Source organism: Lissotriton helveticus, chromosome 8, assembly GCF_964261635.1.
Source record: "Lissotriton helveticus chromosome 8, aLisHel1.1, whole genome shotgun sequence".
NCBI classification, from domain to species: Eukaryota; Metazoa; Chordata; class Amphibia; order Caudata; family Salamandridae; genus Lissotriton; species Lissotriton helveticus.
Window position 1 is genome coordinate 300985493 of NC_136069.1, and position 14997 is coordinate 301000489.

The 14997-nt window shown below is 42.7% G+C and overlaps 1 protein-coding gene across 2 annotated transcripts in view; it reads right to left on the reverse strand.

Annotated features, from left to right (window-relative positions):
• Positions 1-10690, reverse strand: part of CPAP (centrosome assembly and centriole elongation protein) — a 442941-nt gene extending 432251 nt beyond the window's left edge. The window contains exon 1 of one of the 2 annotated variants that reach the window (XM_078657064.1): positions 10566-10690. The gene's annotated coding sequence lies outside the window, so the exon portion shown is untranslated. Of the gene's footprint in view, positions 1-10551 lie in introns of both variants that reach the window. The other variant, XM_078657065.1, reaches the window with a different exon arrangement.
• Between the last annotated feature and the right edge of the window lie 4307 nt (positions 10691-14997).

The following is a 14997-nucleotide window of genomic DNA, read 5'->3' on the forward strand; positions in this document are numbered from 1 at the left end:
TTTCTGATCTAGTTTTTCCTTAAATATTTTGGTAGGATTATTTTGCAGTTTGTTATAGTATTTTTTATTATCCAACTGAAAATGTGCCTCAGTTACATAATCCGTTGTGTTTAAGATTACGATGTTTCCACCTTTGTCTGCTGTTTTCAACGTGATACTTTTATCATCCATTAGACTTTTCAGGGAGTTCCTTTCCTCTTTGGTTAAATTGTCTTTATAATTGGATCTTTTGATTTGATAAATATCCTTTATAACTGCTTCCTGGAATAGGTCGATTTTACTACCTTGGGGTAGTTGTGGATAGTATTTGGATGGTGCTTTCATCCCACTTAACCCTGCACCTTTTTGGGGAATCACTCCTGAGGCAGAGATACTATCTTCGTCATTATTAGTATCTAGATTTGTCAGTGCTACCAGAGTTGGTAGATCCACTGATGTTAGTTCTACACCCACTGGGGTATTTTCCATTCGTGCTTGCTTTTTATTTTTTGCATAGTTAGCCATTGTTGCATTTTCTTCAAAAGTTTTTGCCAATTTTATTTTCCTTATATATTTGTATATGTCAATCCTAGTTTGGGCCATATCCATACATTCAGTCGGGCAAAAGTTTATTCCTTTTTGTAACAGGGATATTTCACTTGTGCTCATCTCTCGGTGGGAAAGGTTAACAACTAGAGATTTCCCTTCCTTTACAACAATCATTTCTGTTTCTTCTGACGCATGGCTCTCGTCTCGGTTCCTACTTTTTCTGAGCCATCCTTTTCTTTGTCCTCTCCTTGTTGTTTTTTGGGGGTATCTGCGTCCCCGTCCTCTTCCTCTTGTTGTCTGATTTTGATTGAAAGAGCGCCAGAGGGTTGCGAAACGGAGCCGAATTGGTGGATATATATATATATATATATATATATAATATATATGTATTTATTACTAAATTAATCCTCTGAACTCTCTATGAGGTCAGAGGCACAAGCACATAAAAAGATACTTATTTATCATACAATAAGTTGCACAAAATACAGTAATGCCCATGGGGCACTTCAAAGCATATATTAAAATAGTGGTATAAGAACCACGTCACGAACATAGGATAGGCCTACGGCCTGGAGAATCGCTGGGGCCACGCTGTACTACCAAAGGATAGGGAGCAGGAGGCCCACGGGATGCGCGTGCAGTGTCTTTACACACACGCGAGTTACCATAGAGTTAGAATGGGAACAAAAGAATTGGAAACTAGTTCTTTTAGGTCACTTCCGGATGGACAAGGAGAAAGCTACTTGAAAGTTAGACACTAGGATAGTAAATACACACAGGAGCACCTAAGTACTCGCGTTACCTCACCCACAGGAAGCGGGTGCATAGGTGTCAAAGTGTGTCGGGTTTCGTCGCTGAATCCTATGGAGCCTTGAAGAAAGATGCTGCAGGCGACCAGGAGGGAAGTGTCCGGTTGGATCCAAGGGCGGATCGAGGATGAAGAGTACCTGAAAGCAGAGGGGACAGAGTCTGGGTCACTAGCCAGTGACCAGGAAGGAACCAGAAGATGTCGTGAAGCAATCAGGTGATGCCGTGAAGCTTGTCTCTGCAGCCACATGGACCAGGAGGTGTCGACCATGACCAGGAGCTGGATACGGACTGTCCCACGAAGGCTCTCGCTGTCGGCGGTGTCGGCTTCATTATTGGAGTCAACAAGCATTGGCAAAGGCACCCCACGCAGGAATCGAAGATGGCTTCTGGATCAGACCAGCAAGGTCTGATGGGCTTCTCCTTTTCAGGGAAGCAGGGGCCAGTCAGGAGCAACCAGACCAGCGGTGTAAATTCAAAGGTTCGTCGTCACAGAGGCCACTAGCCAACGGGCAAGTGACCCGACAGACACGTTGAGCACGAAAATGCAGAAGGGCCCCACGCAGAACTCGTGGAGTGTTGAGGGCTGATCTTCGGTGCAGTTGGTGCTCAGGGCTGGGGCTTCTCAATCCCCAATGCACAACTTCGAGGGTGCCTCAGAAGTTGCACAGAAAGCAATTCGCTGGCTTTCTAAGATGGCCGGTCCCACGTCTCTCGTCGCCTCCATGGGTCTCAGCTCCTCTGTGACTGTGGATCGGGCTGTTGGAAGTCTGGAAGTCCGGGTCTTGTCAGGCTCTGTGCTCAGGCTCCGGCGGGAGCGTCGACAAAGCAAACCGTTGATCGATTGGTGGTGCCTGCTTACACAGGGTGGTCAGTCCTTGACCACAAGGGAGATTCTTCAGTCTTCTTTCTTCAAGTAGAACGTCGAAGGTCCAGAGTTTAGTTTCAAGTTTCAGTCAGGATAAATCTAAAGTCTTGGGACTCAGCTCCTACCTATATACCAAATTTAGGGGCTGGATTACCTGCTAGGTCCCTCCTATGGGTGGGACCAGGGAAGGGGGTGGTTACACTCCTTTCCCTTTGTCCAGTTTCGCGCCAGAGCTGGGGCTGGAGGGCCCCAGCACCAGTTTGAACCGGACAATGCATAGGGCACCTTGTGTGCCCCAGGCAGTGTCTCATTTCATTCAGCTCTCCCTGCCCCAATACACTATGGCCTGTCTGATGGTGGTGCTAGCACCTCCCAAGACAGGAAACATTGTCCAAGCCTCCCTCGCTGGAAGGACTCCCAGCAGCAGGAGGTCAGACTTGTGTCTGTGGCAGCAGCATCCATTTTGTGATGCTGAGGCTCTGGTTAACTTTAACCGGGATTAGTAGGAACAACATGTCTTCTCCCTCTAGAAGGGTGGAATGCTACCCCCGTCGCCAGAACTGGCGAGGGGGTAATATTCCAAAGCGTATGGCACCTTACACGACATGTTTTGATAAAGCCAAACCAAAGTTAGCATTTAACCGTGAGGTTCATAATGCACTTGAGAGTATATGGTATGGCTATATCATAGAACAGCTATAAGGACATGGTTCCGAAAGCTGCAGACAGACTCAGCTCATGCTAGAGCCTCATCTCACATAAAACCAAGCACTCTGCCATCAGGATTGTTAAGGCCTGCCATAGGAGTGACTTATAGGTATATATGTGTCTATATATAAAGGTAGGTATAGGAATACTATACCTAAGCAAGGGGTGATTACACGACCTTGCCCCAGCTGAGTGAGCAGCCAGTTGTGTCAGTTTGGGTGGCCAGCCAGGGGTGGCATATTACAAGCTGCAGTCCCTGGTAGGCCTTGGGTGCACCTATGCCCTGGGTACCTATGGTACACTATACAGGCGCTCATAAGGTGATCCAACGTCCAATTAGGTATGTATCTAAAGTACATGGAGTCCATTTTACAGTGAGAGCAGATAGTTGGCCTGGGATCCTGCTAATCAGGGCCCCAGGCCAACTAAGTCGAAAACCAGCTAAACACAAGGCAAAAAAATCTGGGGTAACCATAGTTAGGTATCCACCTTCCTACAAGGTGGTCCAACAAGTATTCTTACAGATCAAATCTTCAATACCCATGGGTTGTCAGAGGGGGTAACCATTACCAAAACCCTTGTCAACAACGGACTTTAGTGAGATTGCATGGTACAAAATATCTATCTGTAGGCTTTAATAGAGAATAATAACAGTTTGTCATTAAATGCCTATTGACTTTAACATATACTTCTCGCAATCAATATTCAGGCAAACCACCTTCATCGTAACTTTTCATAATAAACAATCAGGCCTATAACCTTAATTTATTTTATTTATTAAGTTTTATATAGTCCGAACAAAACCCGAGGGTATCAGAGCACTTTAAATAGTTGGCAAAGAACCAGTTGGATGAGTTACATATGGGGTAAGTACAGTTACAAGGAATAGGTACAGATACATAATAACACTAGTAAAGTAACAGTTAGTGAAGTAACCCTTGCAAAAGTTACATATGGTGCGAGTGTAATTTCATGGCATAAGCCAAATACACAGCAACACCATACACAAGGAGTATATGAGACTGCAGCGGCTGCACGAGTAGCATATGGGGTAAGTATAATTACATGGAGTACATACAAATACATAGCTGCACTAGCAAAGTAACAACTGGTACAGTAACAGTTGCACGAGTTACATATGTGGTAGGTGCAGTTACATGGAGCTGTTGCAAATACACAGTGACAGCATGCACAAGAAGTATACAGTAGCAGTTGCATGAGTTGCCTATGGAGTAGATGCAGTTGCATGGGCTAAGCAAGATACGTGGCCACTAAATGTACGAGAAGTTTATGATGGACAGTAGGAGAGATGGGCGGTATAGTTCCCAGGTAGTTACGTTAGGGTGTGTCGGATGAAGGTAATAGTGTATGCAACACTGAACACAAGAAGTCTAAGATAAACAGTGTAAGTTGTAGGAGTTGTCTACGATAAACAGTATTGGTTTCAGTAGATGTCTATAGGATAGGTACCGTTACATGAGGTAAGCACAGATACATGGCAGCAGTGTATTCAGGAGGTGTATGGTGGACAGCAGGAAACGTGGGCGATATAGTTCTAGATACTTACATTAGGGAGTGTCAACCTAAGATGGCAGTGTATGCATAGGCTAACAGAAATGATGTAAAATCAGCAAAACACATATAGTTACTGTGTAGACCGGTGTTGATTTAAAGTGAGCTAAAGATCATTAGTTCTCTGAGGGATATACTAAGGAGGATTGGGATGGAGGGGTTTTGGTCAAACCCGGAAAGTCTGGCCATCACACCAAGGACTAGGCTGAAAGTGATGTTTCGGGAAGCCATCTCAAAAAAGGTCTTGGCAAAAACTGAGGGATGCTTGACTAATGAATTCCTAAATTTTAAACCTGCCTCCCGCTTTGAGGATACTATTGATGAAATAGTCCCCCCTCTAGCACGTAAACTATTTTTTCACTTTTGCTACAAGACCTTATCCACAAAATTGTTTTGTATAATGTGGCGCTGTAATGCTTTTAATGATGATTTGTGCCCTGCGTGCAATGTCAGTCCAGAATCCATTGTGCATTTACTTTTTTTCCGTCCACACTATAAATCCTTGAGGAAAAAACTGATAATTCTGCTACGTAGACTGGTTGCCCCTGGCACTACCTTGAGGTGTTGAGAATTTTGACCACTGACACACACACAGTAAAGGTCTACGTTATCTCCAGATACTGGCTTGCCCTGTGGATTAAGCGCTCCAAATGTATTGTATGACGCACTGTTTTTATTATTCCAGTTTTTAAACTATTTTATGGTATTTATGTCATTTAAAACCAATCTTTTACATTTTGTATTTCATCTTCTTGTGCTGTGTACTTTTATGATCGAAATAAAGTTATATGATGATGAGTTCTAGATAGTTACGTTAGGAAGCATCAACTTAAGGTTGCAGAGTACGCATAGGCTAATGGAATGGACGTAAAATGAGCAAAAAGCATATAGTTACAGTGTAGACCGGTGTTGCTGAAAGTGAGCTAAAGATCATATTGGCAAAGGTTAGCAGTGTAGACTATCAGCATACAGTGTAGACGTAAAATGTGCAGACAGCAAAATGTGCAGACAGCATATAGTCATAGTGTAGGTCAGTGTTGACATAAAGTGAGCAAAAAGAGCATATAGGCAAAGAATAACAGTGTAGACTATCAGTGTACTATCGGGGTGGACAGCCAGGTAGCATGGAGCGAGGGGTCCACGAGGGGCTCAAGGTAGAAGTGGAATTTTATCATTGGGTTGTCTCCATAACCAACTCAGACTTACTGTGTTGGGCATTAGTTGTGCCACAAAACAGCCATCAGGTATACTGTAATAAAATGAATGACAAATATGTACAAAATAACAGATGTTCAAACAAGACAAAGCCCATCCAAATAGAACCGGATTAAGTTTACCATAATGCAAATCTTATATCCACCAGTGTGTTCAGGTGGGTCACCAAAACATGTGCCTACTACCGTACTCTGTGAGATTCCATTTAATTATGCCTGCCTACAGGATTTAGCATGGTGAACTATTAGAGGTAACTTAATAAGTATTGAATGTCACGCTTCAATAAAAGGGAGAATATATTTTGGATGTCGAACTTTATTTAAGCACTTTAGCCTGAAACTGGTAGACCTCCAAGATATGCTAAAGTCCTCTATGAAACCTAGATCTATGGATCAGGATATTCGCCATTGTGTTAAACTAAAAAGGCTGGAAGAAGTAACAAGATCAGGAAGTGTGCTGAACCCCTCAGCCCTATTTAAAGGTGGAACATAAAACATGGAGTTTGCCGCTGCATGTTTATGTTGAGATTAAATTGCCTCCCCTTAAGCTAGGTTATGGATGGGCGGCGGCGAATAAGCTGGGCTGATAGATGTAATTTGTGCAATGGTGCAGTACAGACAATGGGTCATGTATTGTCTGTTTGCTCCGTTTTGAAGCCTGCCAGATGTCATTTTTTAAAACCTCTAGCTTTAAAACATACTATTAAATTGGTTGGAGCAGTCGCTCAGCTCTTATATAATCCAGCTAATTAAATGATATGTGATCGGATTTTTAAAGATGTTATGATTTATTTTCTTTCAAATATGTGCCAATTGTATTATGTAGTCAAATGAGTAACTTTTACTATGGGTGGAAGCAATTTTTATTGTATCAAGTAATAGTTGGTATTTTACTGTTGATCTGTTTGTAGAACTTTAATAAAAATCTTGGACATTAAGCAAAGTGTGATAACAATCCTTCCTTAAAAGCATATTGCCTTTTACACATGCTTTTTCCAACAGGTACAATGGGTTCAAACTGAGGTGATAAAAACAAAAGAACAATGGAATTAACACAGATCTCTTGACTGGGAGTAAATGTTTGTTTCATTCAGCATTCCAGCCATCATTTGCTGCCGCAGCACTTTTCACCCTATGTGGGATGGGTATGCCCAGACGTTGGTCCCTTGCTCGCTGTACCACTGGATTCAAGCTAACCTGGCTCATGAGGGGTGTTACCCCAAAACCGATCCCAGGATGCTTGTTTTCGGTCCAGGGAGGACCTAGCTTGGCAGTTAGGGCTGGACTGTTCCCATGAGGAGCAGGACCAAAACTGATTTGCATATGGCTGGGCCCAAACTGGGGTGGTGTAGTGAGCAAAAGAACAATGGATGTAACCCAGATCTCTTGACTGGGGGTTAATGTTTGATTCATTCAGCATTTCAGCTATCATTTGATGCTGCAGCACTTTTACAATAAGTAAATCAGGCCTATTGGCTCAGTCATAATGTTTCATAATCAACAGATGAAATCCATGTAATCTGGTATAACTTTTCCAATGAACAGATAAGGCATATAACCTTGATCATTAGCTTGACACAATAACCAATTCAGGCCTTTTCAATTGTGGGCACAATATCGCTTAAATAATCAACATGACGCATGATTTGAGTGAGAAGTGTTAACTTCAAGATCTACGAGATAATAATATGTCCCTAGAGACAAGATTCAAAACATCATTTCAAAATACAGTCAATAAGGATTGCCTCAAAAAAGAAGTTTGACTTCAAAATATAGGAAAAAACCATAAGGGTTTATGAAAATGTAAAGGGCAATATAGAAAATAGAAAAAATGCAAATGCAGCACTACATCAAAGTGTACAGAAGTCAATTGCCATAAAAGCTCAGTTATAGCAATAGAGAGGAAAAATCTGGAAAATATACCAAGTCCCAAATGTGCAGCACAACAAAAAGAAATCAGACAGCAACCCTGACAGAGGCCCAAAAAATCTAGCTCATCCCTAAATTCAACAGTCTGTATCACCATCCTCAGCATAAGAAATCATGGAAGCTGCAAAGTTAGCATGGTGAGAGCATTAGTACAGCAAATCAGACTTCATATTTCTAAACGTCACATAACCCTACCATCTTAGCACTTGCCTACTAAATGAATATTGATTTGTCCCTTCTGACCTAAAGTTGTCCAGAGATGTCAGAACAAACTAGTTACATAAACAACTGAAAATAATTGTGAATAAACGCAATACAGTGTGCTAACAGGAAACCCCTTAGAAAGGAGCAAAGGCGTCCTCCAGCGATTTTTTTAGAGCAATGTCATACGCAATAAACGGTGCACATCTTTCTGCATGTATGGTCAAGAAAGAACATCATGAAGCAGCCATTTTAACAAAGATGGAGACAAGGCTTAACTAGGACTTACTTTAGTCTAAGCCAGAGAACAGACTAAAACACATCATAATGATTTTGTTTCCATTGAAATAACTCTATGTTAATACACATGCATGAATTCAAAAGTTGAATTAATATAAAGGCACATATTAGTTCAGATGTTAAAAACGTCCACACAAGTTCAAAGCATTGGCAACCATCATCTATAAAGCTTTAAAAATACACATATTTGGAAAAATACCGTTTTAAAAACCATGTAGAACGACTCAATAGGACATAACAAAAATAATTACAGTGAAAAGCTCCATTGTTTGTCAGAGTGTGCAGCCAATACCAAAATATTTACCAAATAGGGTAATCCATGAGATTACATGTCACAGAATACCTGTCTACAGCCTGTAACACAATGTGATAACAACCCACTGTTAAAACTCAACTGGTTTTAACAAATAAATAGTTTTCAGAGTAACTAGGCTAGGCCTACTGCCTTTGCCATAATTTTTCATAATAAGTAGCTCAGACCCATGGCACTAACCATAACTTTTCCCATTGTATCATTCAGGCCCATAGCTTGTCATCATAACCAACTCGAGCATACCGTTTTGAGTGTAAGCTTTCCCACACGGCAATCATCAGGCACACGGCCAAAATCCACCCTTAAATGTATTCATGTTAACATATTCCATTCACAATAAATATCTCATGCCTTCTGCCTTTATTGTAACATTTCATAATAATCAGTTCAGCCTTTTAGCCATGATCATTTGCTTGCCACCATATCCAAGGCTGTCTTGATGGAGTGCAAGCCCTGCCACAAGCCCAAAAATTAAATACTAGCACCCTTTCAGTGAAAGCACTTAATTTCAGATCTATCAAAGCTTGTACTCCAGTGAACCCATGAGTGTGTGGAGCCTAATCCCCTTGCTCAGTAGTACTTAGAGTGCTGGTTTTCTGTTGATCTCATATAGTCTGGCGACAACTGCGCTGGGAAGTCAAACTTAAACATGAATTTAGGTTAGTGTGGTCCTAGGCATCTCATACTGCTCTCAAACGCACAACTGCACTCTAAAGTGAACGATGGAGAAGAAAGGGGGTGTACTGGGACTGGAAATCAACACTACATTCCTCATGACTGCTCTTCTGCCATCTGTATCTTACAGTGCCATGTGAATGTCCTTAGAACCAATACTTTATGCATGTTAGTGAGCCTTCTCTATGCAACCACACCACTGCTGGCTCAGGCAGCTGGATAAACAAAATAATCACAGCTACGTGGAAACGAAGCACTTATTCTGTGGAAGCACACAACTTCTGCCCATGTATTCAGACCATGTATTCTTGTACAGACATGTAAGTGGAGCCAAAGCCTCTCTCAGTGATACTCCTGAAAGCTCCTTTTTAGGTGGATCACATAAGCTCAGACAGCAGCTGCACTATCAAGCCAGACCTCAAAATGGGCAGGAAATACCTATGAATGAGCTCTCCTACTCATTATTTTCCCTTAGTGTTCCATGTTTTCGTATTGTGGCACTCGCTTTTGTAATTACTACGAACTGCTTTCTCTTGCTTACCTACCTCCAAGTTTTGGGTGTTGATCCTGCTTTAGTCCTGCTATCCCAAAATATGTCTGGGCTTGGATAACAGTCACATTCTCAGCAGATCAGGATAGAGTGAGTAAGAGAGAGTAAGCGTGGCTGCGACCCAAAAAGAGTCAAGTGGCGCTGGCAACTGACAAGAGCCACAATATAGCAATCTAAAATACAAATGACCCAACATCATGCAGGGCTCGAGTGGTTCAAGGATTACTGAATTGCTTTGGGCTATTAGAGCAGCAGAAAAGCAGTCCAAAAGCTTAGGTGAGATAAGAGTTCCTACTACTATGACTAAGGCATATTGTGGCGAATAAGGCATATTGTGGCGACAAAGGCATATTGTGGCGACAATCAGAAACCTCGCTCAAGGTAATCCCCGAACTCTGCACACAATTTGAGCACAGCACAGATCAACCATTAGGGGGGAGACTGAAAGCACATCCCTCTAATCACACTCCACATTAACTGCATTGCAAACACTGCCAACTGCATGATATACAATATAGTTTCGTATCACCATGGGCACTACAGCACTGGTCACCAAGAAACATTATGCCGAGTCACATCAGAGTGACAGCACTCGTAACATACATGCGGAAACCCAAAAGCCCTGGCTACTATCAATTGGCTTAAACACCAATCAATACTTATACCGGGCAATATAGGCATGCCTATAATCAGAAGAGCATACGATTAGGCCTTTTGGTCTCGCCCTTCAAAAAACAAGGGCATTCGACCACAACAGAGAAACATATCCAATACTTAATAACTTATTGTAGGAGTCAACGTTTGTTTTATAACAACTTGAGAATCGAGGGACGTATGTCCCAAACCAATATAGATAAACTCATCCGACTTCACATAAATAAATTACCTAACTGCTTGTACCTGTTAATCGAATCGTCAATGAACTTAGTCTAATGACAGTTGCCCGTTGTTGATCTTTTAACCGGGCTTTTGTTTGTAGTTCCAGCACTTCCGGGTCGCACAACAACCAATCTCGCAGTTGAAACTATTCAGGGAGTCGTCCGTGAATAGAGAAGACAAGTAATGTGTAAGGTGGTCTAGGATTGGCGGCACCTTAACCAATCCTAGTGCATCGCATGGAAAGGCGAAGCGTTCATTGGCTGTGAGTAAGAATTGGCTTCTACGTAAGCCATCCTCAAAACAGACGGCGGGTGATATCCTGTTTAGAGCGGGATAGGCTTGGCTTACCTTGCTGTGCGGTGGAGTCTGTCTCGGCTCCATTAGATTAGGCTGTTGACACCCGCGATTGTGCATGGGAAGAGGGAATGGCAGGGCTTTAGGTGAGATGGAAAAAACTGGGGGAGTGTGCTCTCAAAGAGGCGTGGCCAATGTAATTAAGGGCGTGGCTTAAAACACGTAAGCTAAAAATCTGTGCTTAGCACAGTGTGCCACCCGACTTGTATTGTGCTGTTTCTGTAATTGTATCCAGATATAGGATACAACAAGTAACACCATACCTACAAGTCACAACTATAGGCTGTGTCAATGGTTGTTAGTTGCATAAGATAAATAAGCAGCAACTATGGCTTGTATATAATATTGAAAAAGCAGCTTCGACTTAAAGCCCTGGTGACACCACAACGATGTTGCTGCTCCTGAGTTTCAAAAAGAGAAGGGAAATCCAGAGAGAAAATGACTCTATTTAAATGATTTTCCTTCACCTACAACACTCACCTAACATGACGTCATGTCGTAACTTCTCCACTAGTGAGCAGTGGGCGCACAAGCACATCGATGTGCCTGCTGTCACTGCAGTATGGATAAAAACGGACCATCTGTGCCAATGCACAAAAAAGAGCCAGATAAAGACCCTGTCGTGCCCTGGACAAGGGCACTAGGACCCTGGGCAGAGGGCAGAGGCCAAGGGACACTGGACACCACGTCCGGTGTAGGGGAGGGGACAAGGCAGATTGAAGGAGGACCTCGGGGCAAGAGGTCATAGGACAATGCAGCTGTAACCAATATCCAATAAAGGCTTGCCAGAAAGCAATATCGTGTCCAGCGTATCTGTGGGCAGGAGAACACGACAACTGGCGACGAAGGGTGTGTGATCGTGTACCCGAAATCGAAGGGAAAAGGAGCTGCTGTGCATCGCGAGAGACGACGACGACGACACCATCGAGACCAGGAGCCCACCCTGTCTCGTGGATACAGGAATAAGCGGCGCGGGAGCCCGCCCCGACCGCCATCGAGGAAAACAGCACCGTCTGCATCACCCGGTAAGTAGACTGAAAAGCGAGAGAAAGCGTGCACTCAAAACAAAGAAAACGTGAGATATCGCGAGAAGAGCGGCGGCCATCTTAGAATCAGGCGGCCATAACCAATAACAGCGAGGAAAACTCCGGTGGCCATTTTGGAACCAGGCAGAGCGCTGATTGGCTGCGAAGTCTCGCGAGACACCGGCGGCCATTTTAAGGTCAGGCGAATCAGCCAATAGCAAGAGAGAAAAGCGCGGTGGCCATTTTGGAGTCTGGCAAACACGAGGAAAGGCTAAAAAGTGCTGATTTAAGCAGCGGAAAGAAGAACAAGCACAGGCGAAGGCAACAATAAGGCCTGAAAGCAACCTAAAAGAGAGACAATAAGAAAAAGAGGACATAAGTAAAGGAAAATAGAGGAAATAACAAAAGAGTACCAGGAAGAGCACAGGAAAGAAGAGATGGCAGACCCCCAAGCCAGTAAGACAAAGTGCACAATACAGACAACCACTACCATTCAACTTGTCTGAACCGCAAGTAGGAACTAGATGGGAAAAGTGGATCAGACGTTTCGAGAGGTACATGGCAGCGACCGACGTGATAGATGCAAAGCGACTAGGCCTGTTCCTAAATCTGGTAGGGGATGATATTGAAGACCTTTTAGTAACACTGCCAAATGAGGAAACTGCCACCTATGACAGACTAAAAAAATGCTTAACAGCTGTTGTGAATCTATCTAGGACCCTAATCAAGATATCCCTGATTCATGCCCTTATATGGTTATAACAAAACATCCTTATAAAGGCATAGGAATCATGTCCATATCTAGTCATAGCCCATGCAGTCCAAATACGGCAAGGCTACTCCCATAGACTCCTAGAAAGTACAACACGTTCTTTAAACAAACCAAGCCTCCAGCAGCCCGGGAAATCCCCCTGCTTTTGTTTTGATTTGCACAAGAACTCCTGGAGTCCAGAAAGAACTGTGAGTTCTTAGTGACGTCTTATGTCCAACCTTACGTCAAACCCGGCACATTACAGGTATAAATATACCAACGTTGCCTTAAGCAAACACACGGTGGTTTGGAGCGTAGCGGCTATCTACTTGCCCGACGCCCAGCTGATGCGAGTGCCGAAGGAAGCCGACCCTCCCATTTGACGCACTGAGAGAGACGCTGTCTTTTCTCAAACCGAGAAATCCAACTCCGGTGTTTCCAGTCACCCTTGCGGGTTGCTGGGAGATCGAGTCCTGAGAGAGAGATACAAGACCTCCTACATTCTATCACCAAGGTACGGAGCTGACTAAACCCGTAAGAGAATTCTTGATTCAGATTCTTGGCAAAAAAACAACTTAACTTAAACTGCAACTTACATACTCCTTCCCACGTATTAGGCTTAGGTCAGGTACACCGGGGTAGGCGTATCTTAGAAGCACCAGTTGAGTACGTTTAGTCAATGATTTTATGTATGTATATATTTTATCCGTTTTAAAGTATCATATGGCTAATTAACCATATCAATGCTTTTACAGTATTATTTCATAATACTCCTTTTACTGTACGCACTTTACTTCATGATAAGTATTGCAATTGTGGCAACTCACTTCTCTTGCATGAGAAAGAAGACTGCTCAATAAATAACACCTTTTATTGAAAACGCCCGTCTCTCTATTTCTCTGCACTCCTAGTGAAATTAAGCATGCACGATTGACTGAGTGAAATAACTGTCTATTGTTTTCACATGACTCTAGAGATATACTCTTTATTCTGAGGGAGCAAAGTTGTCATGTTTATGCGGTTGTCAGAAACGAATCCCTTCTTGTCTATTCAGGAAAGTTAACCCCTTCCTGTTAATTCGAGAAAGTTTCTAGTGACCTCTGAGCTAGCTGGCATAACTAATTAAGTCTAACATAGTCAGTAGAGACCTAGATGACCTCAGTCCTACGTCTAAACTGCTGTTTTTGTTATTCCAATGCGCAGAGCCTATTGGGAATATAGGAACTACACTACATGGCGCCCAATGTTTGGTAAGGCGATAATCTAATGCTAGATACTAGAGTAACTCAGTCGTGCTTTTTCACACAGACCCTTTTTTCCCGTAAATACTCCTAAAGACGTCTGGAGTGGTTAAAAGGTTAATATCCGCCGGAACTTAGTAGGAAGAGATTCCTATGTATTAGTTTTTGGTTTAGTCAACGTTGAAGGATACAGTGTTCTAAAATATTGTGCACCTAATCTTTGTTTCCTTGAAACTTGCTCTGCAACAAAAAACTTTCTGTCAGTAAAAATGCTGGACGGTGACAAAGAAAGAGATGCTACAGCGTCTCAACTGTTGTTAGATGACACAACTCTCCAACAGAATGACCCGAATGTTATAATCATTCCGGTTAATGTAAGAAGAACTATAACTCTTAAAATTAAAGAAAATGGACTATCACCGAGAGGTGGTACAGTCATATTAGTGGTAGAGGCCCATGAATATCGGCAGACAGAGGTATTCTATTCATGGATACACTTTCCAGCAGCAAACGCTGTAACACAAGACTTCCACTATTACAAAATAGAGGAATCTCCGAATGAATACGCTCCTTTCGAAGACGTTGAAATTCCACTAACTTACCAAGAGCACCTGCTCTAGTTTAATGGCGCCCTAAAACATCAAAATCACATTACCAGGCTCAGTCCACTAGGTAGACCGGTTCTAGCCAGCTACACACCACATCCAGACATTGAAAAAATGTCAGACCGGGAACTTTTAGCTCAGCTAAAACTACTAATTAAAATACATAGACTATTGGTCCAATATGTTATGCGGACTTCAACTGTCCAACCAGCAATAAGAATTCCACAACAAACCCCTCAACAGGGGAACACAAATAAAATTACACCACAGAATATACAATCAGCCATTGGCAAAATACCCGCAGAACGGGAACAAATTCCATTCTGGTTAGCACAAAAAAATCACTCAAATAGAGGCAGTATTTCCTGATACTACACCTCATGAGAAACACAGAATTCTGACTATCTGTCTTCCAATGGGGATCGCACCACAAGTGGAGGACTGTGACACTTGGGGCACAGTCTTTGCTTCAATTTA